The sequence below is a fragment of the Neovison vison genome, chromosome 11, assembly GCF_020171115.1.
Source record: "Neovison vison isolate M4711 chromosome 11, ASM_NN_V1, whole genome shotgun sequence".
NCBI lineage: Eukaryota > Metazoa > Chordata > Mammalia > Carnivora > Mustelidae > Neogale > Neogale vison.
The window spans coordinates 214727290-214755232 of NC_058101.1; the positions used below are offsets into that span (position 1 = coordinate 214727290).

A 27943-nucleotide genomic window follows, 5' to 3' on the forward strand; every position below is an offset into this window, starting at 1 on the left:
TTGCAGGATTAGGAATGGAAGTCATAAAGCACCACCCAAAAAGGCACTGTCTTAAAATTGCTAGTAAAATAGCTAGCCAGTCTTGAAATTTTTATTTGCAGAATTCAAGATTTTTATAAATCATTTATTCAAAGCTTTTGATGCCAGACTTAAAAAAATTACTTTGAAACTCTAGGATCACAGCAAAGTGAAATTAAAAAAATAAATCAATCCAGGCTGTAAATAGATAAATAGCAATTAAAGTTTCTTCACTTTTTAGGATAATTCAAATGATGATATTTTTAAATGTCACAATTATCTGCAGCATCAAAAAGTTCCATTTTGAAACCAGAGGTTTCATCTAGAATAGTTCTCACTGGCCTTCCAGAATAATCTGTGCCCATAGATAGAGGTATAGAGTTCGGTGAGAATATGATAAATAACATTTCCAGAAACAATAGAAATTCTCTTACTTCATTGCTCTCTTGTGGAACGTAGTGAGTAAACATGACTCCAGATTTCCAGGGAAAATATCTGTATGTAGTACAAATAACATATTTAACTCAAGCTTCTATAATCAGTGCTCTTTATAGCTAAAAGTAGCCCAGTCCTATAAAAGAAGATGCAATGCTGCCCCACGCTACCCCGACTCGAATCAGGATTAGGGACAGATGAGAACCTGTTCTCTCGTTTTCAGTGATGTTTAGCTGGAATTTGTAATTTGAAGACAAAAGTTTTTACAGATCATTTACGTATTTTAGAAATCAAATCTCCATTCAAAACCCCAAATTTTGGACTATCAATCTCAGCCATTAGGAAGCATAACTGTTTTGATAACCCAGGTAATTTTCATTGACGCTGGTGGAGAAAGTGGAACATTTCCAACACATGGAGAGTCACCAAAAATGTTGACATTTTGAAGGAAACAAAGATTTCCATTCAGCTTCCAGAGAATGAGTGAATAAGAGGGCATTTCATCTTCCCCAACTGTCTTTTTCCCCCTTTCTCTAACACAATACACTTGGAAACAAAAGGCAGATTATTAAGCTTTCAAATGAAGCTACTTGTTCCTCTCCCCTCTCTAGATGCCTCCCCACTCCTTCACACATCTGGTAACCATGTGCGGTAGTGCTAATGAAGACTTTCCTGAACCAGTTACAATTAGTTCCAACTGCTGTGGCTTTCCTGGGCAGTACCAAAGTCAAAGACAGGGATGGGGGTGCGGGAGAACCAATGACTCTGTCACTTCAGAACACCCAATTCTCCCCTGCCCCTGGGACTCTCATCACCATCCCTCTGGAGGAACTTTTTCAGAAAGGTGTAAGCATGTACTTTAAGGGTTCCCTACCTCCCTTTCTCCACAGCAGTATTTTACGCAACTTGATTGAATGCGACAGGCAGGCAACAGGACTTCTATGATCCTTTGAACAATAGAGAATTGTTAAATAGATGCCATTTCCCCTTTTGGTCCATGTATTAGACTTATCTAACAATTGTATCTCCTGTAATAGAATAAATCTGTTCATTTTACTGTTTGATGGATTAGAAGGAACCGCGGAAGCAAATGTACTGTATACAATTAGGCTGTCTTGAAAACACACACTTTTGTTTACTCTAGGCCTCTTCCCCCCTTCTCAGTCAAGCTACGAATAGAGCTGTTTTAAGTTTCAACAAGGACCATATTAACTGCGGGTCTCCACATGAAACCGAATGCTAAACCTCAGCGTCTCCTGACGATGTAAGCTCAAAGTATCCGAAATCCTGTTTGATATTTCTGTCTCAAATCACCGTTATTTCTTTCCAGTGCTTTTTTTTTCCCCTGTGCCTAGCAAATTATGAGTCTGCAATACATACTAATGGAAGCATTAGCCATTGTGAGAAGAGTCTAAGTGACCCTGGGGATAGAAAACTTAATATTATTATTTTTGTCAACTTGTACCCACATCTTATCCTAATGCCGTCTACTTTTTAATTTCACCAACTCTGGTCTTAGTACATGCACTTACTCAGTAAGTGTTACCAATGAGAACAACCACACTTTACGTTTCAGCCTATCCTACACTCATATATACAGTCAGCACGTGAACCCCATAACTCTCCACAGTGATAAAAACAATTTCACAAATAAAAATGCAAAGTCAGAAATAAAAACTGGCTTTTCTAATGGATTATTTGAAGCTATTACAATGTATAAATCAAAGAAAGTAGCATTCCTAAAACAAAGAAACACTGCGGTACAGAAAGAACACAAAGGAAGCGTACAGGGATATTTTTCTTTCTTCTTTCATTTAAGCCAAACAAAATAATATAACATCCAGAAACAAGTGACCATAAATAAAATTCAATAAACATATTAGATTTAAAAAGAAAAATCACAGTCCAACTCATCTGGCCCTTACATGTAAATAATTTCTTAATAAAAGAAAGAAAAGCATCTCCCCCACTACATACAACTGAAAATACTTTAACTTAATGAAACTAAAATTTCTACAACTATTCACCCTCCTGGTTTCCCCTCATTGATCACAAAAATGTGAATGGTTTAATTGCCAAATCCTCATACTGGAGAAAGTTTTGCCCTGACCTGGCCGACTATTTGTTTCCATCTCTAGGTGGTTATCCTTCTGAATCGATATCTGCATCTTTCAGAAATGATCAAATAAAACAAAAGCAAAACTCTCTGCAGATAGTCTGTAAGGTATTTTTTTTCCTACCAAGAGAATGCTAGCACAAAGAAAAATCAAACACATACACACACAAATTGTTTAAACTGTCGTGATGAAAATATTGAGATTCATCTACATTTCAAAATGCCAATAGAATTCTGAGACACAGAATAAGTTAGCAACACCAACACTGTATTATAGAATGACATGTTTTTCATTAATTTTTTTCTTTGTGTTTATGAATAAGAAGTTGACTCTACTAGCAATAATGACAGTTAATGACAACCCAGTGAGTCACTGCCTCCTGGGCCTTAAGGAGGAGTAGGTTCACGTATAAATGATAATTAATGCCATTAAACATTCCAACACTACACTTACTTCAACAGCTTTTGGCATTCAAACTCTTAAATGCTTCTACTGTCCCTTACCAAATAATTAAATACTGTGAAGGTACACAGGGTTAATCTGCAAAGCTAACTGACTGGGCTTGCTCTGGGATGTGTCTTGAGAACAGCATCAGTCTGTAATTGTTATGTTCACCGGTCACCTTTAAACGTGGGCATTATATTTTTATCCACCTGCATAATAGGCGGCCTACAAGTTCAATACACAATAAGCTGGGCCCGTATTTTGGTTGGTATCAACACTCAGCCCTTGAGTTGCTAACATTGGCTCTGGTATCTGATGATGCTGTGGCAAGTCAGACTTCTTGTAGATGTGATTCAAATGCATTTTTATAAACTGTACTTTCAGTGATTTACATGAGGATCATAGGACTTCTCTCAATATTTCAGGAAGGTGCTTAGAGGAAAAACTGAGTAATATTGGATACCAACCTAAAAAGTTATTTAATATTGGTAAACATGTAAAATGTTCTGATTTCCAGATAATAAAGGATTATTGTATTGTACATACAGATGTTTAAATTAACATGCACATTCCATTCCCATCTTTCTTAAATTCAGCAGAATAACTGTACGTCTTCACAAGGCATGTTATCAATGTAAAAGCAATAAAAAAGTGAATTACTATTTACAGTATTTCACAAGAATGGCATTCACACCCTCCAAATGAACAAGGTTGTCTCTTTAAATTGAAGGACACTGCCTGCACTCTTCATCAGTGAGCATTAGCAACAGGGGGGAGGGGAAGGGAGAAAATAACAAGCCATTTTTCTATCATTTGAACTCTCTTTGACCCTCAAAAGCTATTCAAGTATGCACTTAAGACAATTCAAATAAATAACATATATACACATATATAGAGCAGATATACAGACAGCAAGAGTGAATCCTGATAAAGCAGATAGATTGATACCTAGAAATTAACCACCTTGAAGCCCGTTTCTCGGCATTGTCATTGACAGCACAAGAGGAATTCCCACATACAGAGGATAATAACATTTCATGACTTTAATCAATAATTACATGAATCGGGATATAAACTCATTGTGAATCAACTATAGCTAAAAGAGTTAAGTGAGTTCAGAAAAGGAAAGAGCCACCTTGTCCCCATATTGACTGAAAAATTTTTGTTCCATAATCATAGATCCACTGGGGGAGTGTCAAAGAGGCTGGCAAAAATAAAATGCAGTGAGAAGTATATGATGAAATATATCATTTAAGTGATATTTAGCTTAAAAACTTCAAAATATTCTAGTCAAACTTATTTCTATTCCAAAAGTTAAATATAATATTTTTGAAAAAAAGTCATATCCCATAAATTGCACTTGTGCATATCTGTGTTTGCAAGACTTATTTATTCATTTTTACTAAAATATTTCCTCAAAATAGACACTAATTGGTGGCTGTTTAGCAATCCAGCACTCCTTCTCTACTTTAGTGGCACTATATGCTATAGTTTTCAGCATACACTTAATGATACTTACTACTGGGTCTACTGCATTTTTTAACATAAAATACTAATAAAAGTAGTAATCTAAACTTGGCAGGTAAATGTATAAGGAATCATGATGTTCTTGAATATTTTTAGGATGCTTTCTAAAGTCACTCATTCCCTCTTCCCCAAAAAGAGATATAAAAGGAGAAAAAGGTAAAATTGGAAATTTGAAACATGACACATGTCCTGTATATTTTCTTAATATTTGGAGAGCTTTAATTATATAGTTTCTAGAAGCAAAAACAAAACCCTACCAAAATTAACAGAGGAAGATAGAGACAAATGAGTCACCAAATAAACCTTTCTTTCAGCCAGAACCATGTGGATGTGGAAGTTTCTTCCTTATACATTTTGGCTCTTGGTAAATTATCCCATTAAGGTACATTTAACTGTGTAAAATGGATGAAGAATTATCTCAATTTTAAAGTAATTGTAAACAGTCGCTAAGCAATATAGGAAATAGAAAACAATGTAAATTTGCTATTAAAATGTTACTGGGGGCACCTGGGTGGCTCAGTCTGTTAAGTGGCTGCCTTCAGCTCAGCTCATGAGCTGAGGGTCCTGGACTCGAGCCCCACGTTGGGCTCCCTGCTTAGATGAGGGGTCTGCTTTTCCCTCACTCTTTGCCCCTCCTTTCTGCTTATGTTCTATCTCTCTCTCTCAAATAAATAAATACAATCTTTTAAAAAAGTTATTTTATGAGAAAAAGTATATTTTAAGCCTTCTCACTGTGCCTCTTATAGATGAGGATATTTAGTCATTATTTCTCAGAAAAATATAATATGACTATTTATTTTTTTTCTTTTTTTTCTTCTTTCCAATTTATTTATTTTCAGAAAAACATTATTCATTATTTTTTCACCACACCCAGTGCTCCATGCAAGCTGTGCCCTCTATAATACCCACCACCTGGTACCCCAACCTCCCACCCCTCCGCCACTTCAAACCCCTCAGATTGTTTTTCAGAGTCCATAGTCTCTCATGGTTCATCTCCCCTTCCAATTTACCCAAAAGCACATACCCTCCCCAATGTCCATAACCCTACTCCCCTTCTCCCAACCCCCCTCCCCCAGATGGGATAGGGAGGGAGACAAACCATAAGTGACTCTTAATCTCATATGACTATTTGTTTTTAAATATGATTGGGTTTGCTTCTAGCTAGCACCAACTTATTTGTTGACTTGGGGCCTTAACATTCTTTTCTTGTGTTGAGGTAAAGTGTTCTTTCTCTTATTTGTTTTCAGAAACATGTAAAAACTGTATTTTAAACCCACTAAATAATATTAAATAGATGTTTGCTGCTAATTAGTGTATGGTTTGAATTGTAATTATGTCATCCAAAGGGACTTATAAATACAGTCTAGTTAAAATGTGATTCAATCTTCAATCATTCACAGAGGCATACATTCATTATTATTCATTTAGTGCTCTCTGATTTGAGCTCTGAATGTAATCCAGGAAAAGATGGAGGGATTTTACTTTTATTGTCATGATTTAATATAGCAGATCCCTTAGTTATCATCCTATACTAATCCAGGGATTGTTACAACTTCTTAGAGTCTGTTATTTGATTTTTAAATTAGTCTGTGTATCGTACTGGCATAGCAGCATATATATTCAAGAGGTTAGAAGAAGATGCCACATCTCACTGCGAGACAATCAGTGTATTCCTGAGACACAGGCTGCCTCCCAGCAAGGCCCCAGCCTCCCAGGGACATGGGGTCCTGACATCATGCCCCACAGGTACCTCTGCACAGAGAAGCATCTTCCCAGGGGCCGCTCACTCCATCATCCTCTGCGTTGACCTTGAGGAGGAAGTACAGGAGGTGAAAAAGGGCGTCCTCAGGCCAGTGGCTATGGGTCTGGAGGTTATGCACCCACCAGGGCAAGGAAACGGGATCCGGAGATGCCAGGCAAGAAGCAAGCCTCTCAGAAGGCTGGAAAATGGGAGCTGGTCGCCCCGCACTCAGCCTAGGCATCTCAGTGACCCGCCACCGTCAGACATCCTAACAACCTTCCCCCTCATTGGTGCCTGTGCCCACACGCTGATTGGACAGGTTCCCCGCTCCCTCAGCCTTTGGAAAGCATCACGGGATAGCTCTTTGGACCCCGCCCACACAACCCGGGGCGCCCAATCTCTCTCCCTCCCCATTCCCACCTGGTAGGGCCTCAGTCACAGCACCGTCATCCTTCTCTGCTGCTGCTGTTTTCTGAGCTTGGCCTCTCTGACTTCCACAAGATTTAAAAAGCTGTAGAGAGTACAAAACCCAGCTTTCTCCCATTGGAGTTGCTTTAGCGCCCTTTTCAAAACGCAGTTGGGCTTATTTGTGGGGACTATTCCTGGGTTCTTTGTTCTGCTATGTTCTTTTTTAAAAAAAATTTTTAAAATATTTTATTTATTTACCCGAGAGACAGAGATTACAAGTAGGCAGAGAGGCAGGCAGAGAGAGAGGAGGAAGCAGGCTCCCTGCTGAGGGGAGAGCCCAATGTGGGGCTCCATCCCAAGACTCTGAGATCATGACCTGGGTCAAAGGCAGAGGCTTTAACCCACTGAGCCACCCAGGCGCCCCTGTTCTTCTCTGTTCCATGTATCTGTCCTGCAAATAACACACAGTCTTCCTTATTTTAACTACTAAGTTCTGAAACTCTGTAGACTGTGTTCCCACACTAGTATTATTTTCAAAATAGTTTTTGAAACTACTCTAATTCCTTTGTCCTTCCACATACATTTTGGAATATTTTTGTCTATCTCAACAAAAACAAACAAAGCTGACAGGACTTTGATAGGAACTGCATTAACTCTATCAGTCTGGGGAGAATTGACATCTTTACAATGCTTAGTCTTCCAAATCACGAGTATGGTGTTTCTCTCCATTAATTTATATCTTTGACTTCCTGTATCAGTGCTAAATAGCTTTCAGCATGGGATGCCTGGACAGGCACTGTTAGATTTATCCCGAAGTAGTTTCTTTGTACGAGTAATTGTGAATGTGTGTTTGATTGTGGAGCCCACATATTCATTGCTAGCATAGAGGAATACAACTTATTTTGCATAAGGTAAGAATTACTTTGTTGTACCCTCTTATGGCATAAGGCCTGAAATTAAGATTCTGTAATAAGGGCTGTCTTGACACCTGGAAGATCAAGGAGGGATTCAAATGGCATCATGCAAGTTCTCCTCTCCCTATCACAGGGGAGGTCTCTTAACCAAACACCCTTCTCATCACAGGGACCAGACATAGAGCGTATTGTTTTTTGGGGAGCAGTGTTCAGTTCTGTAGAAGCCCACTGAATTTTTCAAGGAAGCCACTCATACCCACCCATGGGAACCAGTACTTGCCTGCCCTCTTCTTTCAACCAAGTCTTGCCTTCCAAGGCCCTGCTCCTTCTCTCTGTTCCCAAGTGCAGTCTCTGTGCAGTCCTGCACCATGTTTGGTATCCTCCTCCCCTGAAGTGTGAGTATATGTGACTAGTAAACTGTTGTTAATCACATGTAGCAGGTGTCAGGGGATCCCCAAACATCTGGAGCAGGTCTCCTCAGGCCTCATCAGGGACCTGAGGAGAAGGTGAGTCAAACAAGTGGCGTCACAAACAGGGTGTCCCCACATTAAATGAAGACATGGGGTCAGCTTGACCTGCTGCTTTGCTAAGTCACTGGCTTCAGGGGTGACAATCACGATCTGGGAGGGAACCGGCAATCACTGGCAAGCTGTGTTGGCTCATGTTCTATTCTCTCAAATGGAGGTCACCTTCCATTTCCAAAATAATACCCCATCCTTGCCAAAAAGGTGAGAATGAATGAGAATTGACTGTATCTGGGGGAGAGGTGTCACCTATGTGTCCTGCATGTGGCCTGCATTGGTCTCCAAGGCTACCACCTGAGGCTGGCAACTGCAGGACATGCTGACTGGTGTGCTTGAGTTCCAGGGACTGGGTGATGGCCCAGTGCTTGGGGCTGACGTACAGGTCTATGCGGGAAAGCGTACCCCAAGCACAGTCCTGGGGCTGACCCTCTGTGTTGTGGGTGCAAGGGAGGGAGGCCGCGGCCCCAGGGAAATGTAAGAATGGCTCCCTGGCTGCCTCCCGAGTCACTGTGTTTCAGGCATTGGGAGTGGCCTTGCCTGACTCCGAGCTGCCACTCCTCTCCCTGTTACCATGTGTCTTCCTGAGCCCTCAAGGTTTTCAGGTAGACATCCATGGCAGCCCAGGGCCCACCAGCTGATCAAAAACAGAAAAGTGGGGGGAGGGATTTGGTGTTCCACTTCTCTCCCAGTGCCAAACACCTCACCAGCACACTTGCCTTTCTCGTAGTGTTGTTGCTCCCCAGCTCGTCGATAGAATAATCTTGTGATTCGGGGGCTTGAGGCTCTGACTCTGGCCATGGACAGAATGATTTTCCTGGCTGTGGACTCCAACACTGGGGAGATGGACTGGCATTCCCACAAGAAGAGGATGGCCATCTGTGGGCTGACCAAACCAGCTCCCTTTCCCCACAAACATGCAGAACATGTGCACAATGTGTGATTAGATGGGGACAGAAACAAAATCTCATGACTTTGTGTGGTTAGAAATGAAAATCTATCCTGAGGGAATCTGTAGAGCGGGAAAAGGGGGGAAAGGAAACAATCTACACTAAGAGAAGGTAGGGCTGTAGCAGAAGATGGTTTTGCTTCATCAACGACTAGGCTGTAGGTCTTGTGCCTTTCCACTGACCACCCCATTGCCTAACCTGTTTGGCACAAGATCCTGATCATCAGGGTTATGGGGGAAACATATGGGGGACCCCTGTGGCACAGTGAGGGGATCAATTCCCACTTGACTTACACCAGGAGACTTGAAACCATACAACCATTGCCACAACGGAAGCTCCAAGGCTGATGATGCTGATTTGAGACACTCTGGAAAAAAAGCCTGAGAAAGAGGAGCAGGGTAATGAGACACTCCCCCACCCCACAGGGGTTTCTTCACCAGGAAGAAACAGACCCAAGCATAGGAGGAGTGGAAGAGAGAAATCTGAATACAGGAGGCAGAACTCTCCCCCCAGCTACCCCGACTAATTCAACATAGGTTCAAAATTTGACCCAACTGTAAACCCAAAATTTACAGGGGCACCTGGGTGGCTCACATGGTTAGTCAATGACTTCAGCTTGGGTCTTGATTCCAGGATCCTTGGAATAAGCCCCATATCAAGTTCCCTGCTGGGCAAGGAGTCAGTCTGCTTCTTCCTCTACCTCTCCCTGCTACTCCCGCTGGGGTCTGCTCTATCACACGTACTTGAGCTCTGTCTCTCTCTCTCTCTCTCTCCAATGAATAAATAAAATCTTTGAAAAAAAGGAAATCCAAAATTTACTAAAATAATTTAATTGGCTATCACACGTACTTGAGCTCTGTCTCTCTCTCTGTCTCTCTCTCTGTCTCTCTCTGTCTCTCTCTCTCTCCAATGAATAAATAAAATCTTTGAAAAAAAGGAAATCCAAAATTTACTAAAATAATTTAATTGGCAAAAATAAAAGAAGGCTGACTGGCTTTTGTGCCTCTCAAACATAGGTTCTGAATGAACTCTAATGTTGCTAGGAGGCACTGGTTGGCTAACCTTAATGGACTTATTATGAGGGCTCAAATCCTCTTTATAGCAAATATAATAATCATATTTTCTATCGTCTGCATTTAATGCTTTGACATCTCAGGCCTTGGTGACTTCGGAGGGACTGTCCTTGGCAGGCTTACTGAATTCCTAGAGATGGTCAGCAGCTTACCTGCCAGCAAACCTTTCACATGTAAAGCAACCAAATCAGAGCCTTTACCCCCAACCACCTCTTGTAAGAAACTTTTATACTCTGGGACACTATGCCCTGCCATGATCATCCCAGGGGGAAGGACAGACTACTCCAGACACCACTGTGTCCCAGAACCCACTGAGATGACACAAACTAGGCAGTCTTAAACGTGCTTACCCGGACTCACCTGCCCCTTCCCACAGAATCCACGATAAAGGGTCTTCCCCCTATAGTCCCTTCACTTCCTCTTTCTCCTGACCAAGCCTGGTGCTTCCCGGGGTGGCCCTCCATGCCTCCCAGGACCTCCTTTCATGGAATCTGTGAGTCCAAAAACACTTCTTCCGTTGTGAGTGTTACTTGTATATCTGCCTGTCTTACCATACCTGATTAAAATAAACCCCAGTCCCCTTAAAACATCTGAGACACCTGGGGGGCTCAGTGGATTAAGCTTTTGGCTCAGGTCATTATCTCAGAGTCATAGGATTGGGTCCCATGTCCAGCTATATGCTCGGGTGGAGTCCACTTGGGATTTTCTCTGCCTCTGCCCTTCCTTTCCCACCACCACCCCCTACCCCCGCTCCTTTGCTATCTCTATCTCTCTTTAAAATAAAGAAATAAAGTCATTTAAAAAAAAAAAACATGAGGGATGGGGTATCTGGGTGGCACAGTGGGTTAAAGCCTCTGCTTTCAACTCAGATCATGGTCTCAGGGTCCTGGGATCGGGCCCCACATTGGGCTCTCTGCTCAGGGGGGAGCCTGCTTCCCCCTTTCTCTGCCTGCCTCTCTGCCTAATTGTGATCTCTCTCTGTCAAAATAAATAAATAATTTTTTTAAAAAATAAAATAATGAGGGAGCCCAACCAATTAAAAGATGGTTAATACTTCGCTATGATAGATTTGGCCAGTATATTCTGTTCAGTGCCTATTTCAACATCCTCTCAGGCACGTGTGCCTCAACCTTGAAGGAGACATGATTTACCTCGTTATACAAAGGGCATCCAAACTGCTCTGCTATCACAGGCAATCTCTGTGTGTAGGAACTTACTACACCCATCTTTCTCCAGGAACATAGGTGTGACATCACATTTAAGACATCCTCCTGCGAGGAAATTTATTTGGCTAACTTATTAAGGACCTACAAATGCAGGGGTTCCTGGGTGGCTCTGTCAGTAAAGTGTCTGCCTTCAGCTCAGGCCCTGATCTCAGGGTCCTGCAACAAGCCCTGCATCAGGCTCCCTGATCAGAGGGAAGCATGCTTCTCCCTCTCCCTCTGCCACTGCCAGCCCCTTAATTCTTCTCTCTCTCTCTCTCTCTCTCTCTCTCTCGTGCTCTCTCATCTAACAAATTAAATCTTTAAAAAAAGAAAAAAGGTCACAGAAGTCCAACAACTTTAAGTACTTTTTGGGTTCTGAGGCAACATATACCTCGTTTATAAATTTTACAGAAGCCCATTTGGGCTGTTACTTGTCAATGAGCTCACAATGAGGCAGGAGGTTCTCCCCTCAACAAAAGGCAAGTAAAAATGTGCAAGTAAAAATGACCTGTGAGGGTGACGGGGTGGCTCAGTTGGTGAAGCACCTGCCTTTGTTTCAGGTCCTGATCTCAGGATCCTGACATCAAGCCTCGCAGGGGGGTTCCTGCTTGGTGGGGAGCCTGCTTCTCCCTCTCCCTTCCACCCCCTCTTCCAGCCAGAGCTCTCTCTTAACTACATAAATAAAATCATTTTTTAAAAATCGCCTGTTAGTGCCTAGGAGAAAAGGCTTCCGAAGCCTCCTCTCTCCTTCCTGGAGTCCCTGGACCACCCATGGTATCTATCAATTGTCCATGGGATCCCAATGCAAGAAACAGCCCTCCTTGGCCCTGGGTTATAGACCATGAAAGCAGCAGTTACTGGCCATGCACTGGGCTCTCCTGGAAATAGAGTCTCTCACAGGCACTGAGCCTTCCTATCCAGCTGTCTATTATTCTCTGGGTCATGGAACCCCCACCAGCTTAATAGAGTCACCAAGGCCTACTTGCTACAGGCTGAAGCCAAAGTCTGCTTATCCTACCTGCAGGTGGAGGTGGCGGCTTCTGTCCACAGTGCATTGCCAGATTCCATGGTGCTGGAGGACATCAGCCCTTCCTTCTACCCCTTGGCCACCCAGAGACTTCCTTCGGATCAACTGCGTGAACATCTATGGAAGATATTACATTTTGGTTTTGATGACCACGTCTCCCTCCTGCTCACATGACAGTTTCACGTCCTGGAGAAGCACCTTTCCTATGCCTTAAGGGTCTCAGATGAAATGGATGTCCAAATATCAGAGTCCATTGTGATTGAAAGCCTGAGTTTGATTAAGATTCAGATGGCCTCAAATGGCCTCACTCCATGTTCCCTTCCGACTCTGCTCCCACAGATCAGATCCTCTGGCCAACAAGGCCTCCTAAGCACAGGTACCAGGCACTGTTTCTCCCCAAGTAGTAAGCTCCAGTTCCCTGACAGTCTGTGGAATGATCCAGCAAGCCAGTCATTCCCTCCTGCAGGAATAGGGCTCACCTTTGCTCTCCTCTTACTACATAGTCTGTACCCACTGCACTTGTCCATTCTGTTCCCAGGTGCAACGTCCCCTATGGCCCTGCATGATGTGTGTGTCCTCCTTCCCTGGGCCATGAGGATAGGTCGGTAACAACTTACGGTGGATCTCAGCTATGTTGCATGCGGATATTGCATAGCTTTAGGGTTGGAATCCCTCCCTTCGCCAACGGGTGAAGAAGAGGAGGATAACATCTTTCTCACTTGTACCTTTGTTAAGGCACAATGAGGAGGCTCATGGACTTGAAGTTATTTGGATAATAATCTATTTGGGGCTTGCAAGAATTCACGTGAAGCTAAAGGGCAGCCTTTATGTGAACGATGAAGAGGAAGGAAGGCTGCAAAGGCAAGGGCTCGGATGGTCTCTTAAAGGTCAAACTCCAGGCAGTTGGGAAACCCTCCAGTAATTACAGCAGGGAAGTAACATCACATTTTCATCTCAGTTCATCCTGACAGCAGTGTTCATACTGGATTCAAGGGAGGTTAACAGTGGAACCAGCAAGATTGTTAGGGAGTCTACTGCACCAGCCTGAGACAGCAGTGGGTGTGAATCAGAGCACTGACAACAGGAAAGCAGGGAAGGTATGACCATATTTGGCAGGCTGGAGAGAGAGCAGAATGGAAAATGGAATGATGTCCTTAAAGAAATCTGAATGGATCCTTTCCAAGGTGCAATGGAACAATTCGCCTCAAAGGGCAAAGGGAGATTTGAAGGGGCTTTTGAAGAAATGAACAAGGGAGTTGACCATGGACATTCCAGGAAAAAACCGCTTAAATGCTAATCAAGGGGAGCTATTTGCATAATTTAGGGTAGAACCATAAGCTGCTGGATTTTCTTTTAAAGAATAATATGGGATTCATTCCCATTAAAAATGGTCTCCAAGGCAGAGTGATTTGGAGGGAAAAAAATAAAACAAGTCAGAGAATACAATACTCCTAACTAGGCAAATATACATAAGGCCCAAGAGGACTCAGGTTACCCATAGAGTGCTTTTGCAGACAACAGAAAAGGAAATGATTTTGAAAAAATAGAAAATAAAAAATAAGCTAACAGAAATGAGACTTACCTGGGAAAAGCAAACTTGCCTTTTTTTTTAACCTTATATTCATCTTGTACTTTCGTGCTATTCACTTTGTTTCCCATATAAGGAGTGTGTACTCGTGTATTTGATAAATTTGGAAGACTAAAACAAGTTGATGTGTTCCCTAGATCAGATATACGACGACACCTGACCCTTGTGAAAACCTTAAAGCATTACAGACATTATTGGAAGAATCCTTTGACCACAGCCCCCAAGCCCAGCAGTGTCGACTGTCCTAACAAAGTCTCCACTGTTCTGGTATCTGGGTGGCTCAGTCTGTTAACTGTCTGCCTTTGGCTCTGGTCATGATCCCGGGGTCCTAGGATCAGGTCACAGGTTCCCCTGCTCAGTGGAGAACCTACTTCTCTCTCTCCCTCTGCTTCTCCCCCTGCTTGCGTGCCCCTAATTTCTGTCAAAAAATATTAAAAAATCATTAAAAAAAAGAAAAAGAAGTCACCACTATTTTCACTTTGGCAAATACTTCTGCCATTATTAAATGACCCCTTTTTTTCGTTAAGTCATAAAATACTATGTTTATTAAGCTGAAAGCAGAACTGCAAATAGTTTACATTTTGAAAAGGGCATTTGGGGTTCAGGTAGACACACAGAGTGACTTGGGATCTTCAAAGCGTGGTCTCGACTCTGGCTTGACAATCATCTATTTCTTTGATAGGTCTTTGGCCACCATTCCAAACTGCTTGGCAGGTGACAGTATATAGGGCGTGTATCTGGGTAAAGAATCAGAGATAACATTTAGAAGAAGGTGCTCCGACCCATCCATTTCCGGTCCAGGTGGGTTAATAAGAGACACAGCTGTGGTTCGGGGCTTGACATCTTTTTTTCCGGGTGTGGATCCCAGGGTAGCATTCAGTCGTGGTGGGCCTTGTTTCTTAGGCAGTTTTCCCCTTCCTCATGAATCTGGGGGTTTCACGTCATGAGCAGAGGAGTTTGGCGATGGAAAAGCTGAATGAGATTCCGCTTCTAGAAACTGGATGAAAGGTCCTGAAAAAGAATGATTGGCCACAGCTTGGTGATTTGTCTTCCCGGGTGCATTGGGGACGCTTCTGGATCCAGGCACCGCAGTCACCCCGCTGGGCACACCCGCGGGCTCTTGACCATGCAGCTGCCGCAACTGGTCTTCTTGGATCCCCAGTGTGCTTGCCATCAACCTCAACCCTTCTTGCCGTTCTGCATCAGCTGCCTGGAAAGATCCCACGAAGAGTCTCCTTAGGAGGGTTTTGTCCACCATTCCTTCAGCTTTACTTACTAAGGTCAAGTGTTTCTTCTGTGTGTCCTCCAGTATTTCCTGCTGGACTTCATTCTGTTTCTTGAACTCTTGGAGATGGTCCTCCTTCACCTCCAAGTCGGCATTTGTTTGATGCAATCGTCCCAGTAACGACTTCAGTTTTCCTTCTAGGGTGTCTGCCTTTTCCATCCATTCAGCGAGTTCCAGCTTGAGGTTCGCTAGCCTTCGATCATAGTGCCTTCCCTCTTCCTGGGAGGCGGCAAGCCAGAGCGCCGCTTCCTCTTTCTGCTGGGTGACCACGTGCAATTACTCCCGCAGCGACTCTACCTGCAGACTGGCTCCATGGCTGCCCTTTTCTATGGCAGCGGAAGACAAAACGAGTTTTCCCTGCAGGACTGTCACTTCCTCTCTTAGCTGAGCCACTTGGATTTCTGAAGCCAAAGGTTCCAGGCGACGAGAATCTTGGGCTTCTGCAGTGACGTGCCGCCCTCTCTCCAGCTCCTGGGTTAGGCATAATTCTCTCTCATGTAACTGGTGACCCTCCTTCTGGTGGGCACAGGTTTCCATTTCTTTCTGTTTCTGTGCCAACACTACATCATCTCTCTCCTGTTGACCCACAACTGCCCTTTCCTGCTTTGACTGAATGGCCGGTTCAATTCCCCGCTCTCACCCTGTTCTTTCTCTCGCAGCAGTTGCTCCAGAGCAAGTGCCTTCTGTTTCATCGTGGCAGGCTGGGATTCCTCCTCCCTCTGCATCTTTGAAAGCAGCCGATTTGTCTCTTGCAAGACCTGATTTTCCATGTCCTTTTCTCTACATGTTTCCACCATTTTGCATTTTCCTCTTTCAGCCGACACACAACCATTTCAAAATCTGCTATCCTCTCCTTCAGACTGGTGAATGCCTGCCTCAGCAGCTCATTCTCACTCAGTTGGCCCCTGAGCTTCTCCTGTAAAGAAAGCAGTTCCTCACTTTTCGCTGGGATTCGGAGCTCCTGAGCCTGAGGGAAATCTTGTAGAACAGCCTGTTTCTCCTTCTGATGCTCCATGTGGGAATCAGAATCGCTGTGTTCCTGTGGCTTCCCTTCTCCTTCCCCCGTAGCAGCCCCTGAAGCAATCCGTCTCTGCTGAACTTCTGCTGGAGGGTTTGAATCATTGTATCTTTTCCTTGCCCTGATTTTCTGAGCTCTTCTACCTCCTCTCGGAGCACCTGAGAAGACTCACTCACTCGGTCAGATTTCATGGCCTTCAGAGTGTTGGCTGCCTCTGCGGAGTCGCTGGAGGGCCGGAGGAAAATCACTTCAAGGTTCCCTAAAAGGAGGTCCTTGGCATTGCAGAGCTCCCCGATGTGGAGCTTAAGTTGTGCTAGTTCCTTCTCTAGCTCTTGTAAGTTTATCTCATGTCCTTGGTAAGTGTGGATTTGGTCAAGAGAGGTCGTCTGTGGTTTCAAAACCTCACTGTTGGTGCAAGCCCACGCCTGGAGTTGTCTCAGATCTCTCTGAAGCTGGGGTGACTCACGCTTCATATTTTGGACTGTGGTCAGCACCTGCTCTTTCCACTCTTCCATGAACTTCACCCGCTCTGTTAATGTGTCCTGTTCCTGTAGAAGCTGCTGGAACTGATCAATAGAAACTCCTCCAACCTCATGACCAGTGCTGGGTGTCTGCAGGATCGTCATTAAAGTCTGACATTTTTGACTTAACGCATCCACTTCCAGGTCTTTTTCTCGAATAATGTGTGACAAATTCCGAATCGTTTCTCTAAACAACTCTAGGCCACTGCTTTCTATTCTAGTGGACAGCTTTTGATTTTCCTCTTGCATCCTCTGGAGTTCTGCTTCTTTCGCAGCAAGTCGATCGGTCATTCTGTGATAGTTCCTTTTCAGATTGCTATTCTCCCTTGTCTTCTCATTTAGGACCACCAAGACCTGTTCGCTTTTCAAAGTACACTCTTGCAATTGGCGCTGAAGTTGTTCCACGTGCCCATTCTGGCAGTGAGAAGCCGCAGAGATTTTCCTAGAAAGATCCTGAATTTCCAAATCCTTTTGCTGGATAATTTGAGTGAGTTTCCCAATCTCCTCTTTGGAGAGCCGATCCATCCGTTGATAGTCTCTAAGTTGTTGGCGGTGCCGGTCAGTGAGGTCTGCTAGCTTCCGCCGGTGGGTGTTTTGCAACCCCGCCACCTCCAGCTGATGTTCGTCCAGCTCCCGCTTCCGCCACTGCTCTAGGTCCCTGATGTGGCTCTTCAGTTTCCACAGGATTTCTGGGTCGATGGTATTTGGTCCCTGGGTGGAACACTGGCACAACTTCTTCCAATGAGTCACTTCAGCCTCCAATGTTTCAATCTCACGGAGGAGTCTACTGATCTGTGTCTGGGTTGAGATGACATCTGCCAAATCCCTGGCATCCCCAGGGAAAGTCCCTTTCCCCAGCACATGTCTCTTAATATCGATGTCCCTGGTCAAAGAGGTCTGGCTGTTGTCCACGGCCCCTAGCGAATGGCCTAGGCCAGAGCCCAGCCTACCATCCCAGGAGAACATCTGATGGTCATACAACTGTCCTGGTCCGCGGTACAAATGCGTCCAGCCCAGTCGGACTACACCGCCAAGTAGTCCCAGAACCCCCAGCTGCGCAAGGCTAAGAATCAAAAGCCTACAGAGGTTTCCAGGCAACACCTGCATGACCCCCCCGCCCCCTCCTGTGAGCTCAGTTGTGCCTAAGCATACAGACCTTTCCAGGCAATGACTGCATGTCCCTTTCCTACCCCTCCACCCTGCCACCCCACCTCCTGCTGCTCACTCCCGCGCACCTCTGCTGGTCAGGTAGCTCCAAACAGCCAAGGCCCTCTGGCCAATGGTCCTGGTCCCTGTCCCCACAGCACATCCCCACAACTTCCCACCCAGGCCTGGGCCCCTTGTCCTCCTTGGTGCCTGTCCTGGGTGTGCCCCTAGTGCATGATCCCGCCTGACTGCACCCAGGTGCCTGCCCCCAGAAAATGCACATGCCCTCTACTTCCCCCTAAGTGGGATCACAATACACAAAGTCCTGTGGTATGGTCTTTCCACCCAATAGTACATTTTTCATTCTGGTGTAAATTACAGGGTCACAAACATCCATCCAGCTAGGAGAGAGGATCCTCAGAGCACTTCACAGAGGTCTTTATCTGCACAGAGGACGGCCCTCATGGAGACTTTGTGTATTTCCAGCCTCCAGTGGCTCCAGAGTGCCCTGTCCCTTCTTGCCCCATCAGTTCTGCGGGGACAGCTTGGTCGTGATTTGCTCTGGTGGTTCACTGGCCACTGCCGACGCTGCGCCTCTATCACCTCCCACAGCTGTGCGCCTAGACCAGGCAGGCGGTTGGGCAGAATGGTGGACACGCCTGGTCCGCGGGTCCGCGATCCAAACAGAGTGGCAGGTGTGCAGCAGCAGAGGCCCGATTCCATCCCCCTTGCCAGTCCTGACTGATGCTATCCCAGGGGATAGGGTTAGAAACCACGCTGGCAGCTGCCCCGAGGGAGCCCCTCTGCCCACCCCATCGCCACGATGAAGATGCAATTCTGCTGTGTGAAGCAGCTGGCCAACCAGACCCGGCCTGTAAATGTGCCCATTCGGGCCGGGATTGTGCCAGGTGAGGTCAGGAGCTGGAACGGTAGGGCTGGCGGCTCTCCTGGTGGTGTGCTCCCATCCCCTGCCACCACCCCGCACCAGGCACAAGGGGTCCTGGTCTGGGTCTGCGCCAAGCCACAGACTGGAGGCCAGCTTGGGCCAGTGCCAGAGTCTGGGAAGAGCTACTTGGTGGATTGGCCTTTCCAAGATGCCCCCTGCAGGGGGTGTCCACCGCCCTCTGTCCTGGCCACGCCCAGCATGGCCCTGGGGGAACTGCACCTGAGCCTTTCCGTGCCCCCTCACCAGGGTTTGCCCTGGGTGAAAACTCTGGGCACTGATGTGCCTGAGGCCCCGTGGACACTGTGCTCTGGGGGAGGTGTTCTCTGCCTTTCGGGGGTGCCCTACCTCTGCAGATCCTCAGCCTCCAAGTGCCTAATTGCAGGAAAGAATTAAGGGGAGGTCTGGGCCAATAGGATCTGCCTCCAGAGTTCCTGGTATCCATGGAGGGACCGTAGAGGTGCTGCTGCCTCCAAACCCAGGCATCTGTGAGAAAAGAACTGTGGAAACGCTTTGGGCCGACTTTTAGGTTTCTTTTTCTTTTTCTTTTTTTAAAGAGCTTTTAAAAAATCCTTCCTCGGGGTGCCTGGGTTGCTCAGCGGGTTAATCCACTGCCTTTGGCTCGGGTCATGATCTCGGGGTCCTGGGATCGTGTCCCACATCGGGCTCTCTGCTCAGCAGGGAGCCTGCTTCCTCCTCTCTCTCTCTGCCTGCCTCTCTGCCTACTTGTGATCTCTCTCTGTCAAATAAATACATTTTTTAAAAAAATCCTTTCTCCCTCTGGGTTTGGATGCAGATCCTCTCCAAGTTTCTTTGGTTTCTGCTTTAATGCCTGACAGGAAACATTATCCATTATGAAATGTCAGCAAACGCCAGGGTTTGTAGACCTTTTGGCTGTTGGAATAGGAACACTCACTGGTGATTTTGAGAGCTCCTGGAGGTTATGGTCATATGCCCAGTTATCTGGGGCACAGCTTTCAAGGTCCTTAGGGCTGTTGGCTGTACTGGACCTACTGACTGTTTATTCTGGATGAGATACCAAAGTGTGAGTCTTCCACAGCTTTGCTTTTTTGTTTTTTCCCCCAACACCTGGGTCAAATGGGGAGTGTGGTTTGGCCAAAGCACATGTGACAGTTCTTCTAGTGTGTGTGAACCAAAATGCTTTTCCTTCCCCTCTCATTTTCTAAACTTGCTATTGAGGGTTTGGGGGTCCCTCCCCATAACTTTTCACTCAGTGGCTTTGTTTTGTGTTTAATTTGGTTGCTACTCCACTCTATGATCTTAGTGTGCACTGATCCTGTTTCCAGAGTTGATGCCTGTCCCCTACAGCCTAGCAGTGCCTCCTTTGCCATCATTTGTAGGAAATGATAGAAATAATGCCAAGCGGCAGGTAGACAGGGGAGCAGTCTTGGGAGTCAGAGCAGTCAGGGGAGAAGAGTTTGGGAATGCAGGTGACGTTTGGTGGGGTGAGGTCCAGAGCCGATGTCGAGAAAGAGTTCTTGAGACCTCTTTGGTGCAAAACGTTGCTTTTATTAAAGCACGGGGACAGGATCCGTGCACAGAAAGCGTGGCATAAGTGTTGTGGGGGGAACTGATACACCCTTGAAAGGTGGGGGAGGTAAGGACAGGGAAGGGTTTCAAAAGAACTTTCCTATGCTAAGGAAGACCTACAAGATACTGGAGACCTTGCCATTGTCAAATGAGGCGGTTTTACCTTCTAGCAGGGAATGAACATGAAGATGGTTGGAGCAGGCATTCTTTTGTTTCAAGGAGACTTGAGTTTTTTTTTAAAAAAACCTTTTGGACCGATCCAAAACACCTCCACTAAATCTTTTCTACCCTGTGCTATTTGCCCTCCTTACTACTGGCAGATAACCTTATCCTTGGAAGGGGTACCTAAGACTCAGTGTACCTGGACCAGAAATAAAAATGTCAGATGTATTCTTGACCAACACAAGTATATGACACGAAGGAAAAAACAAACCTCGGGACCAATTTGAAAGGATGTGGGGCTGAGAGGAGGCATTTCTCCAGTGGCATCTGTTCCTACTGCACACGATCTGCCCCTGCATTCTGTTCCAGCTCCTTCCATCACACGATGGCCACTGAGGTACAGGCACCACCGATTGATGGACCACAAAGACCCCCCATGAGCAGGCACAAGGCTCTGTACAGAGAAACATGGAAGCAACCAGGACTTGCGGGACCTACAGTCTATTCGGTCCTGGTTCTGCCACTAACCAGACCCGTCTCATTTCCTGTGAGAGAAGTTAAAACTGTTCTTGATCGTTAACCAAGCAGGTGAGGGATGAAATCAGGAAGCAGCTATGAAAGGCCTTTGTACATATCACTATCACCAGCCTTGCACGTCTCTAAACTGTACTGAAGACACTGTCACGCTGACAATAAAATCTTCGTGATTGTGAATACAGCAGACACGTTGGTCTAGCACTCACAGTCCCACTGTCAGGGTCTTCCGCTCATACAGAGGACACATCGACAAGGGCTTTTATCAGGAGCCCTGTTGGTAACAGCAGAGGATGAGAAGCCAGGCACCCATCCTTCACCGGGGCCCCGGTGACATCAAGTACGTGGTTGATGGCAGCAGCAGGCGCAAGTAGCTGGGGACAGGCGTGGGAGACAGGCGGTCACTGCATCTCCTCCTAATATAGTTTTTTTTTTTTTCCCAATTTATTTATTTTCAGAAAAACAGTATTCATTATTTTTTCACCACACCCAGTGCTCCATGCAAGCTGTGCCCTCTATAATACCCACCACCTGGTACCCCCAACCTCCCACCCCCCCGCCACTTCAAACCCCTCAGACTGTTTTTCAGAGTCCATAGTCTCTCATGGTTCACCTCCCCTTCCAATTTACCCAAATTCCCTACTCCTCTCTAACGCCCCTTGTCCTCCATGCTATTGGTTATGCTCCACAAATGAGTGAAACCATATGATAATTGGCTCTCTCTGCTTGACTGATTTCACTCAGCATAATCTCTTCCAGTCCCGTCCATGTTGCTACAAAAGTTGGATATTCGTCCTTTCTGATGGAGGCATAATACTCCATAGTGTATAAGGACCACATCTTCCTTATCCATTCATCCGTTGAAGGGCATCTTGGTTCTTTCCATAGTTTGGCGACTGTGGCCATTGCTGCTATAAACATTGGGGTACAGATGGCCCTTCTTTTCACGACATCTGTATCTTTGGGGTAAATACCCAGGAGTGCAATTGCAGGGTCGTAGGGAAGCTCTATTTTTAATTTCTTGAGGAATCTCCACACTGTTCTCCAAAGAGGCTGCACCAACTTGCATTCCCACCAACAGTGGAAGAGGGTTCCCCTTTCTCCACATCCTCTCCAACACATGCTGTTTCCTGTTTTGTTAATTTTGGCCATTCTAACTGGTGTAAGGTGATATCTCAATGTGGTTTTAATTTGAATCTCCCTGAGGGCTAATGATGATGAGCATTTTTTCATGTGCCTGATAGCCCTATTTATTTCTTGATTGGAGAAGTGTCTGTTCATATCTTCTGCCCATTTTTTGATGTGTTTGTCTGTTTCGTGTGGGTTGAGTTTGAGGAGTTCATTATAGATCCTGGATATCAACCTTTTGTCTGTACTGTCATTTGCAAATATCTTCTCCCATTCCGTGGGTTGCCTCTTTGTTTTTTTGACTGTTTCCTTTGCTGTGCAGAAGCTTTTGATTTTGATGAAGTCCCAGAAGTTTATTTTCGCTTTTGTTTCCTTTGCCTTTGGAGACGTATCTTGAAAGAAGTTGCTGTGGCTGATATCGAAGAGATTACTGCCTATGTTTTCCTCTAAGATTCTGATAGATTCCTGTCTCACGTTGAGGTCTTTTATCCATTTTGAGTTGATCTTTGTGTACGGTGTAAGAGAATGGTCGAGTTTCATTCTTCTACATATGGCTGTCCAGTTTTCCCAGCACCATTTATTGAAGAGACTGTCTTTTTTCCACTGTATATTTTTTCCTGTTTTGTCGAAGATTAATTGACCATAGAGTTGAGGGTCCATATCAGGGCTCTCTACTCTGTTCCACTGGTCTATGTGTCTGTTTTTATGCCAGTACCATGCTGTCTTGGTGATCACAGCTTTGTAATAAAGCTTGAAATCAGGTAAGGTGATGCCGCCAGCTTTATTTTTGTTTTTCAACATTTCCTTAGCGATTCGGGGTCTCTTCTGATTCCATACAAATTTTAGGATTATTTGCTCCAGCTCTATGAAGAATGCCGGTGGAATTTTGGTCGGAATGGCATTAAAAGTATAGATTGCTCTAGGCAGTATAGACATTTTAACAATGTTTATTCTTCCGATCCAAGAGCATGGAATGGTCTTCCATCTTTTTGTGTCTTCTTCAATTTCTTTCATGAGTGTTCTATAGTTCCTCAAGTATAGATCCTTTACCTCTTTAGTTAGGTTTATTCCCAGGTATCTTATGGTTCTTGGTGCTATAGTAAATGGAATCGATTCTCTAATTTCCCTTTCTGTATTTTTATTGTTAGTGTATAAGAAAGCTACTGATTTCTGCACATTGACTTTGTATCCTGCCACGCTGCTGAATTGCTGTATGAGTTCTAGTAGTTTGGGGGTGGAGTCTTTTGGGTTTTCCATATAAAGAATCATGTCATCTGCGAAGAGAGAGAGTTTGACTTCTTCATTACCAATTTGGATACCTTTTATTTCTCTCTGTTGTCTGATTGCTGTTGCTAGGACTTCTAATACTATGTTGAATAAGAGTGGTGAAAGTGGGCATCCTTGTCTTGTTCCTGATCTCAACGGGAAGGCTGCAAGCTTTTTCCCATTGAGGATGATATTTGCTGTGGGTCTTTCATAGATAGATTTGATGAGGTTCAGGAATGTTCCCTCTATCCCTATACTTTGAAGCGTTTTAATCAGGAACGGATGTTGGATTTTGTCAAATGCTTTTTCTGCATCAATTGAGAGGACCATGTGGTTCTTCTCTCTTCTCATATTAATTTGTTGTATCACATTGATTGATTTGCGAATGTTGAACCATCCTTGTAGCCCAGGGATGAATCCCACCTGATCATGGTGGATAATCTTTTTAATGTGTTGTTGGATCCTGTTGGCTAGGATCTTGTTGAGAATCTTAGCATCCATATTCATCAGTGATATTGGTCTGAAATTCTCCTTTTTGGTATGGTCCTTGCCTGGTTTGGGGATCAGGGTAATGCTGGCTTCATAGAAAGAGTCTGTAAGTTTTCCTTCTGCTTCAATTTTTTGAAACAGCTTCAGGAGAATAGGTGTTATTTCTTCTTGGAAGGTTTGGTAGAATTCCCCAGGGAATCCGTCAGGTCCTGGGCTCTTGTTTTTTGGGAGATTTTTGATCACTGCTTCAATCTCGTTATTAGATATCGGTCTATTCAGGTTGTCGATTTCTTCCTGGTTCAATTTTGGTAGTTTATATTTTTCCAGGAATGCATCCATTTCATCTAGGTTGCTAAGCTTATTGGCATATAACTGTTCGTAATAACTTCTGATGATTGTTTCTACTTCCTTGGTGTTAGTTGTGATCTCTCCCTTTTCATTCATAATTTTATGAATTTGGGATTTCTCTCTTTTCTTTTGGATTAGTGTAGCCAGTGGCTTATCGATCTTATTGATTCTTTCAAAAAACCAGCTTCTAGTTTCATTGATACGTTCTACTGTATCTCTGGTTTCTCCCTCATTGATCTCAGCTCTAATCTTGATGATTTCCCTTCTTATGTGTGGAGTTGGTTTGATTTGTTGTTGATCCTCCAGTTCTTTAAGGTGTAGAGACAGCTGGTGTGTTCTGGATTTTTCAATTTTTTTGAGCAAGGCTTGGATGGCTATATATTTTCCCCTTAGGACCGCCTTTGCTGTATCCCATAGGTTTTGGACCGAAGTGTCTTCATTCTCATTGGTTTCCATGAATTGTTTCAGTTCTTCTTTGATCTCCTGGTTGATCCAAGCATTCTTAAGCAAGGTGGTCTTTAGCTTCCAGGTGTTTGAGTTCCTTCGGAACTTTTCCTTGTGATTGAGCTCCAGTTTCAAAGCATTGTGATCTGATAATATGCAGGGAATAATCTCAGTCTTTTGGTATCGGCTGAGTCCTGATTTGTGACCCAGTATGTGGTCTATTCTGGAGAAGGTTCCGTGTGCACTTGAGAAGAATGAGTGTTCTGCTGTTTTAGGGTGGAATGTTCTGTATATATCTATGAGGTCCATCTGGTCCAATGTGTCATTCAATGCTCTTGTTTCTTTATTGATTTTCTGCTTCGATGATCTGTCTAATTCTGAAAGAGGCGTGTTAAGATCACCTACTATTAGTGTATTCATATCAATATGACTCTTTATCTTGATTAACAGTTTTCTTAAGTAATTGGCTGCTCCCATATTGGGAGCATAGATATTTACAATTGTTAGATCATCTTGGTGGATAGTCCCTTTAAGGATTATGTAGTGTCCTTCTGTATCTCTGACTACAGTCTTTACTTTGAAGTCTAATTTATCTGATATGAGAATCGCTACCCCAGCCTTCTTTTGAGTCCCATTGGCATGAAAGATGCTTCTCCACCCCTTCACTTTCAGTCTGCGTGTATCTTTAGGTTCAAAATGGGTCTCTTGTAGACAGCATATGGATGGGTCCTGTCGTTTTATCCAATCTGCAACCCTGTGCCGTTTTATGGGTGCATTTAGGCCATTCACATTGAGAGTGATTATTGATAGATACGTTTTTATTGACATCGAGTTACCTTTGAAGTCTTTCTTTCTGTAGACTGTCTCTATATTTCTGTTCAATGCTATTCTTGGGATTTTTCCTCTTTTATAGAACCCCCCTTAATATTTCCTGCAGTATCGGCTTGGTGGTTGCATAGTCTTTTAAGTCTTGCCGGTCTTGGAAACTCTTTATCTCTCCATCCATTTTGAATGTCAGTCTTGCTGGATAAAGTATTCTTGGTTGCATGTTCTTCTCATTTAGTGCCCTGAATATATCTTGCCAGCCTCTTCTGGCTTGCCAGGTCTCTGTGGACAGGTCTGACGTTATTCTGATGGGCTTCCCTCTGTAAGTAAGGAGCCTCTTTGCCCTGGCAGCTTTCAAGAGATTATACCTACAATTATAATTTCTCATATTGACTATCAGGTGTCGTGATGTTTTTTTGGAGTGTATAATCTTGGGTGGAGACCGTTCAGCCTCTAGTACATGAACGCTGGTTTCATTCGCGAGATTCGGAAAGTTTTCATGAAGGACTTGTTCCACGACATCTTCTAGACTTCTTTCTTTCTCCTCCCCTTCAGGAATTCCAATAATTCTGACGTTGGAACGCTTCATGGCATCACTTATTTCCCTAATTCTGCTTTCGTGGGATCGAAGCTGTTTGTTCCAGGCTTCCTCCTGATCCTTTCTCTCTATCTGTTTGTCTTCCAGATCACTAATTCTATCTTCTATCTCAGTTACCCTAGCTTTGAGAGAGTTTAGATTGGATTGGAACTCATTGAGAGCATTGTGGACCTCCTCCCTGGTAGCTTTAAGCTCCGCCCTAACATTGTGAACATCCTGTCTGGTCGCTTTCAGTTCGGCCCTAATCAATTCTGTTTGGTCATCCATGGCTTTCTCCAACCTAGCTATTGCCTGGATAATTGTTAGCCTGAATTCTCTTTCCGACATATTGTCTATGTTGATAGCCGTTAGCTCTATTGTGGAAGGTCCATCCTCTGTATTTTTCTTCTGTTGGGCATTCCTCCTCCTAGTCATTTTGGTGGGAGAAGACTGAACAGATGTAGCTGGATGTATCCACTCTGGTGCAGTCAAGGTGCACCCTGGAACACTTCCTGATCTGTCTCAGAGAGAAGCCTCAGTCTGGGTGCAGAAGCTGAATAAATTCCCCCTTGGACGCTGGCAGTGCAGGTTCCAAGTTAAAGACCCTGGGGGCGCAGGATCTTTTGCTCGTCCCCAAAGCCAAGGCAGTGGCGGCTGTCTGGGAGCTCCTGACCGCCAGAGAGGTTCCAAGCAGCGATCGCACACTGAGATTTTGCCGCCGGCCCGGGCTGGGAGTGCCTGGCTTGCGCGCACCTCTTTTCAGAGGCGGCTGTGGGTCGGGCGCGCGTCTGGGGCACTGAGAACGGGGCGCTGGTCCGGAAGCCGCAGGCTGGGCTTTTGCGCGCCTCTGTCCGGGGAAGAGTTTCGCTCGCGCGCGCGGCTTAGACTTTGAAACAATGGCCCGGATCAAGAAGCGCCCCTGGGCCTTAGAAACCCAGGAGAGCTGGAGCGACGTGCGCGCGCATCTCAAGCTTTGTGGTAGGGCGAGTGCGCGTTCTGCAGACCGGCGCGGCTCCCGTCCCCTCACAGGAGCCGGAACCCCCGCGCTCTGGGGCGCGCTGGCGGCTTAGGGACCAGGAGCCGGTTTCTCCGCCGCACTCTCTCTGCCTCCGCGCCGGGGAGGCCGTCTGGGACCGGGGACTTAAGCCCCTGTCCCTAGCCGCCCCGATTCCCACAATTTGCCCCCGCGATCCTTTACTCTTTTGGAATGCTTTCAACCAGTCTCCAAGTTAATGCTGGTCCCCAGATGCAGCGCACTCTCGCTTGTATCGGGGTATTACTTTCGCACCGGTCGCCTCTGGTGGCTCCCTCCCCCTTTTGTTTATCTTCCGATATCAGTCCACTGTTCCCATTCCGCTTTACCTGCTCACTGGCGCCTTCTGCCCCTGTAGAGATCCAGACGTGTATGATTCTGATCTCAGGCTGATTTCATGGGTGATCAGAGTTCTTTGGTAGGTAATCAGCTCACTTTGGGGTACCAGCTGAAAAGACGCCTCTTCCTAGTACCCCGCCATCTTCTATTCCTCCTAATATAGTTTTAACATTTTGAACCAGGCGGGCACCTTCACAAATGAAACAATTCGGGAAAGAAGAGGGAAAATGTTCATTTACCTTTAATCTCCAGAAGGTGGTCTCCATCCCAGTCTCAAGATTTAGAATTTGACAATAACATTCTGTCTTCTGCAGAAATGTCCTTATCAGCTGATTGACACCATAGACTCGAGCAAAATATCCTGAG

At 45.0% G+C, this 27943-nt stretch overlaps 1 long non-coding RNA gene across 1 annotated transcript; it reads right to left on the bottom strand.

The window, feature by feature from the left end:
• Positions 1–286: 286 nt before the first annotated feature.
• On the bottom strand, positions 287–27934 carry LOC122890078. Its single transcript, XR_006381050.1, has 3 exons — positions 27817–27934; positions 1328–1400; positions 287–513 (listed from the first exon to the last, which is right to left on the bottom strand). It is a non-coding gene; the product is annotated as an uncharacterized LOC122890078 (long non-coding RNA).
• Between the last annotated feature and the right edge of the window lie 9 nt (positions 27935–27943).